Below are 5,957 nucleotides of genomic sequence, written 5' to 3'. Positions count from 1 at the left end.
TTTTACAGCAGATGATTCATACCATCATTTATGATTAATATTGTAGTAGATAATTACATGCACGTCACTCACAGTTAGGTTGCAGTTTATGTCCTATGTGACCGTGGTGTGTTGCAAATATCTCCCATAAAGGTCCGATAGCCAAAACTTTAGGAATAACTCCGACTACTTATAATTAGTGAAGGAGGGCTTACGATCTGTACTGATCTTCAAGAATAATTAAGACTGGACCTGAAAAGAGCAGTAGAAGGGTAAATTAGTAGTAAGAGACACATACAAGAATGCGTTAATTTCATGTTGACTCCTGTTAGGTACAGAACAATATGAACAGAATTACGCTCGCTCTTCAGGCAACTCTACAAATTGTTATTGACGTAAACAATGGCCACCTACCACGGTAGCACAAAAAACTTCGAGACTGGATGGACAGAAAATAAAAAAAAAAAACTAAGATAATTATTCTAATGCTTGAGTACAGCGCGCAGGACGGTTATAAAACCACCTGAAACCGTCAGAAAAATTCCTCCCTTGGTATGCTGTTTAAGGGGATGGATACTATCTTTTGGTTCAAACAATCAATTTTTTTTAATTGCTGTTTTGGATGCATGAAACTGTTTAGAATCCACCCCTGAAACAGTTTTTCCGAATATGGAACGGAAACGTTTGTTATTCACGGTTGAACAAAAAAATGCACCTGCCTGAAATTGGCGTTTGTCAAACACTAGTTTTGTTTTGGGAATTTCGACTTTGTAGCCGCGAAAAATTGTTCTATGTGCTTGCCCACGACTAAAACTGAAAAAGGGCCAAGGCGCTTACGACGTACAGCGGCTTGGCAGTCCGACGGCATTTCAATTCGGTGTAACGGATAGAGAAGGCAATTTTGGCAACGTATTGCCACAAGTGTCCAGCGGATGACCACCCACAACACCAAAATCGTCCGGTTAGGGAAACTAGTTGGTGCAAGTGGCGCATCGCAGAGGCCACCGGACATCTGGACGAATATCAACACGACCAGCCGTTCTCCAAAGAAGTGAAAATGATCCATCCGATCTACGAGGCCCTTTCGGAGGACGAGTTATTGTACCGGTGCTTGGGAGGAAACACACAAAATTCGAATGAAAGTTTAAACGCGTGTGATTGGATGTTAGCCCCCAACCATTGGTATTCTGGTGCGAAGACTCTGGAGATTACGAATTTTCTGGCAGTGAGCAGCTTCAACCAAGGGTATTCAGCAAATCTGAAGACCATGACAACGATGGCGTCACTCTGGGACTCTATTCGACACAGTTCGCCAAGCATTCGGACGACCACCGGATACAAGCGGACGAAAACCGCTCGTCACCGGGCGTACGAGCGGCTATGGAGCAGCGCAGGATGGCCCAGACTGAGCAGAACGCCCTCTATGAGGAAGAGGAAGGACTATTTTAAGGACCCGGAATAGCAAATTGATCGTAAGTTGCATAATATTCCTTTTATATGTATCCAAAACTTCAAACGCGTTTTTCTCGAAATGATTCAAATGGTTCAAATGGCTCTGAGCACTATGGGGCTTAACATCTATGGTCATCAGTCCCCTAGAACTTACAACTACTTAAACCTAACTAACCTAAGGGCACCACACAACACCCAGTGATCACGAGGCAGAGAAAATCCCTGACCCCGCCGGGAATCGAACCCGGGAACCCGGGCGTGGGAAGCGAGAACGCTACCGCTCTCGAAATGACTTTTTTTTGTATCGCGCGGTATGTAACTTAAAATCTAGTGAACCGATTGGCTTCATTGTTTCCGGCGATGCTAACTAAATTGTGTCGGAGTTGCACCACTTTTATTCCGATCCACCAACTATCAATATTTTCCAGAATGAGATTTTCACTCTGCAGCGGAGTATGCGCTGATATGAAACTTCCTGGCAGATTAAAACTGTGTGTCTCGGTCGAGACTCGAACTCGGGACCTTTGCCTTTCGCGGGCAAGTGCTCTACCAACTGAGCTACCGAAGCACGACTCACGTCCGGTACCCACAGCTTTACTTCTGCCAGTATCTCGTCTCCTACCTTCCAAACTTCACAGAAGCTCTTCTGCGAACCATGCAGAACTAGCACTCCTGAAAGAAAGGATATAGCGGAGACATGGCTTAGCAGAAGAGCTTCTGTAAAGTTTGGAAGGTAGGAGACGAGATACTGGCAGAAGTAAAGCTGTGGGTACCGGACGTGAGTCGTGCTTCGGTAGCTCAGTTGGTAGAGCACTTGCCCGCGAAAGGCAAAGGTCCCGAGTTCGAGTCTCGACCGAAACACACAGTTTTAATCTGCCAGGAAGTTTCATATCAGCGCATACTCCGCTGCAGAGTGAAAGTCTCATTCTGGAAACATCCCCCAGGCTGTGGCTAAGCCATGTCTCCGCTATATCCTTTCCTTCAGGAGTGCTAGTTCTGCATGGTTCGCAGAAGAGCTTCTGTAAAGTTTGGAAGGTAGGAGACGGGATACTGGCAGAAGTAAAGCTGTGGGTACCGGACGTGAGTCGTGCTTCGGTAGCTCAGTTGGTAGAGCACTTGCCCGCGAAAGGCAAAGGTCCCGAGTTCGAGTCTCGACCGAGACACACAGTTTTAATCTGCCAGGAAGTTTCATATCAGCGCATACTCCGCTGCAGAGTGAAAATCTCATTCTGGAAACATCCCCCAGGCTGTGGCTAAGCCATGTCTCCGCTATATCCTTTCTTTCAGGAGTGCTAGTTCTGCATGGTTCGCAGAAGAGCTTCTGTAAAGTTTGGAAGGTAGGAGACGAGATACTGGCAGAAGTAAAGCTGTAGGTACCGGACGTGAGTCGTGCTTCGGTAGCTCAGTTGGTAGAGCACTTGCCCGCGAAAGGCAAAGGTCCCGAGTTCGAGTCTCGACCGAGACACACAGTTTTAATCTGCCAGGAAGTTTCATATCAGCGCATACTCCGCTGCAGAGTGAAAATCTCATTCTGGAAACATCCCCCAGGCTGTGGCTAAGCCATGTCTCCGCTATATCCTTTCTTTCAGGAGTGCTAGTTCTGCATGGTTCGCAGAAGAGCTTCTGTAAAGTTTGGAAGGTAGGAGACGGGATACTGGCAGAAGTAAAGCTGTGGGTACCGGACGTGAGTCGTGCTTCGGTAGCTCAGTTGGTAGAGCACTTGCCCGCGAAAGGCAAAGGTCCCGAGTTCGAGTCTCGACCGAGACACACAGTTTTAATCTGCCAGGAAGTTTCATATCAATATTTTGTTTCCTATGTTCCGAATAACTTAAGCGAGGTACAACTCCTAAAGAATCTTATACATTTCGCCAACGTCAACTTCATTTTGATTTCAGCCGAGCCGGGTGATCTGTGACATACCACGGGTGGAGGTCTACACAGAGATTTTGTTTCGTCACTTCCGCCTTTGCTCTTCGACATTTGCCGTCGAAAATATTTCTCAGTGTGAATAAACATTTTGACCAAGTTTGACGTTGATATCTATAACACATCCCGAGACAAACATTCTGAAAGAACATGATTTTTTTGGGCCAAAGATAGTAAACCTCCGCTTAAGTTACCCGCCGATGTGGCCGAGCAGTTCTTGGCGCTTCAGTCTGGATCCGCGCGACCACTACGGTCGCAGGTTCGAATCCTGCCTCGGGCATGGATGTGTGTGACATCCTTAGGTTAGTTACGTTTAAGAAGTTCTAAGTCTAGGAGACTGATGACCTCAGATGTTAAGTCCCATACTGCTCAGAGCCATTTGAGTCTCCCCTTAAGTTGTGGGTCGCAGTGGCCTGACTATCGGTTATGTCGTCAAAGCGTTGAACCTTCATGTCAATTTCTGAACTTTGTCGTTTTGCAGTAGGTTCGTATTCATGACACGAGCCTCGTTACCCATGATGATTTTTCCGGAAAGAAACTGTCTGCGTTTTGCATTTCAATCAAGTCACGGCAGGTGACCGCAAGTAATTGTCTTTGTTCTTGAGCTATGGCGTGGAAACGGACTTTGCACACACATTTCTCTTCTTCAAAATATTATGGAGAATCTCAGAATGTCTTGAACATTTCATATATAAATGTTGTTCTATTGCTATTTATGTCACGCTGTCACACTACAGTCGCACGTGCACTATTTAACAATGCTAGCTCACAACTCACTTGTCGTATTCACTTCAGTTTACGGTTTTTAGTTCAAGCTGACACTGTAGTTACTGCACTGACGTCACTTATACGCCAGCAATAACATCAGTCTCGGAACTTTCAGCACCGACGCTGTACTTAGGTTTGTGTAAGCAAACTCCCAAGATCGACAGGAAACACTGCCGGCAAGAACGATGTCTTCGTTTCAAATCTTATTCACAGAACGTGCTATTCGTTATAGTTGTGATGTAATGAATGTTGATGCTTTCTAGATTCTTAAGGGGCCATGTATTTTGTCCACTAAGCTGTTACGTTATGTCTGAATTGGACACATCCATGAATTTTATGGTTTTGCTGCAGTTGATCTTTAACGTACGTCCAAGTACTAGTTTTCATGACTGGACACAAGGGTTTTAGAGGATGTCGTTTTGTACCTGTGGCTGTTTTCTCACCGAAACAGGTTGCATTTAATAAAGTAATATACAACTGTTGCGCGAACAATGAACTTTCAATAACAGTTTCTTTGTTTAATTCCAATGTCCATTATCAGCCTACAATCGCTACTACTCAATGCCTCGCCTTCTTCATAGTTTACGAAATTGAATGTGTTACCCTTTTTGAAATCTGAGTATCAAGTAGGCTTATGGGAGGGATTCAAAGCAGCAGAGCAGCGTAGAATGGAAGCAGGTGAAAATAACAGTATGTAGTTTCCGGAGAGTGGAAATAAGATAAATATCAATTCAGTAGAATGACTGAAGTGCTAATTATTTAGGACGAGTAATGCCACAAACTCTACGCCCTATGTGCAGATGAATATAGTTGATTACTTTATTAATGCCGCGTGGTTGAACAATACTTCAGTAAGTTCTTCTGTATTGATACCAAGCGTAACGTTTTAATTGCAGAACTGAGCTAGCGATTACAATGAACAACGCTGTTTCCAGTTGACTTTAAATACAATCTGGCAACACTGCTCACTGCTCAGCTCGAACTGCAGAGTACGAGAGAGACTCCTTCCCTGTCTTACTTCTCTCTTGGTTTGTCATTCCATCAAGACGTGTGACAATACACGATAACAGAATACACCACGAGTTTTGCGGCGGTGCTAGAATATCGGCTTCAGCTCCATGTATTATTCTTGCCAATTCCCTTGCTTAAGGGCACCGTTTTGAATTTCACCTACATTACAATCCATTTAATATTTTGGCGATCGGACGTTTAAGAGAGTCGACTTACAGAAGATCGCATTCGCCACGGAAATAAACCGTCTACCTTTTATTCGTGACTTGTCTGTAATTAATTGGTATAAGCTCGGTAACTACAGCTATTAAGATTTTGCATAAAATGACAAGACGATGTATATAATCTTGGTTTATTGGTTTACTACCATTAAGTTCCTAACTGTCCCCTCCTCACTCGCACTATTACAATTCACAGTGATAATCTGTCATCCCGCAGAAGTCGCCATTTCATTGAGCATGACTCTTCTATACTAGTTTCGGCTTTTACTGCATTACTTATTAAGTGATAACCGCTCAGCTTCCTTACACAATTCTTCCCACTTTTCTGAACACCGTCATAGCGATCCGACTAACACTTCTAGGTCAAGAGAGGTGTTACTTCTCATGCCCGCTAGTTACGTTGTGGAACGATACCGGTTCGGTTCGTAAATGCTCCCGCCGCGGATAAAAAGTACGTAACATATCGGAGGACTCAGGCTAATCGAAGAGTACTACTGTAGCAATGGAGCATGCTTAAACTTACTCTCGATTTTCGCTCTGATCCTCGTCGTTGTAGGACGTAAGTGGTATTTACGATTCAGGGGATGATCAAATGTTATA

At 44.4% G+C, this 5,957-nt stretch overlaps 5 non-coding genes across 5 annotated transcripts; 4 read left to right on the top strand and 1 right to left on the bottom strand.

Moving 5' to 3' along the window:
* Window positions 1-1,925: 1,925 nt before the first annotated feature.
* Trnas-cga (transfer RNA serine (anticodon CGA)) lies at window positions 1,926-1,999 on the bottom strand. The gene has a single exon. It is a non-coding gene; the product is annotated as a tRNA-Ser (tRNA).
* A 219-nt stretch (window positions 2,000-2,218) lies between these two features.
* Trnas-cga (transfer RNA serine (anticodon CGA)) lies at window positions 2,219-2,292 on the top strand. The gene has a single exon. It is a non-coding gene; the product is annotated as a tRNA-Ser (tRNA).
* A 228-nt stretch (window positions 2,293-2,520) lies between these two features.
* Window positions 2,521-2,594, top strand: Trnas-cga (transfer RNA serine (anticodon CGA)). Its single transcript has one exon. It is a non-coding gene; the product is annotated as a tRNA-Ser (tRNA).
* Window positions 2,595-2,822: 228 nt separating this feature from the next.
* Window positions 2,823-2,896, top strand: Trnas-cga (transfer RNA serine (anticodon CGA)). Its single transcript has one exon. It is a non-coding gene; the product is annotated as a tRNA-Ser (tRNA).
* Window positions 2,897-3,124: 228 nt separating this feature from the next.
* Trnas-cga (transfer RNA serine (anticodon CGA)) lies at window positions 3,125-3,198 on the top strand. Its single transcript has one exon. It is a non-coding gene; the product is annotated as a tRNA-Ser (tRNA).
* Window positions 3,199-5,957: the final 2,759 nt, after the last annotated feature.

This window comes from Schistocerca serialis, chromosome 7 (genome assembly GCF_023864345.2).
Source record: "Schistocerca serialis cubense isolate TAMUIC-IGC-003099 chromosome 7, iqSchSeri2.2, whole genome shotgun sequence".
NCBI classification, from domain to species: Eukaryota; Metazoa; Arthropoda; class Insecta; order Orthoptera; family Acrididae; genus Schistocerca; species Schistocerca serialis.
The sequence above is the reverse complement of the archived record's forward strand: the minus strand, read 5'-3'. Positions and strand labels throughout refer to the sequence as shown.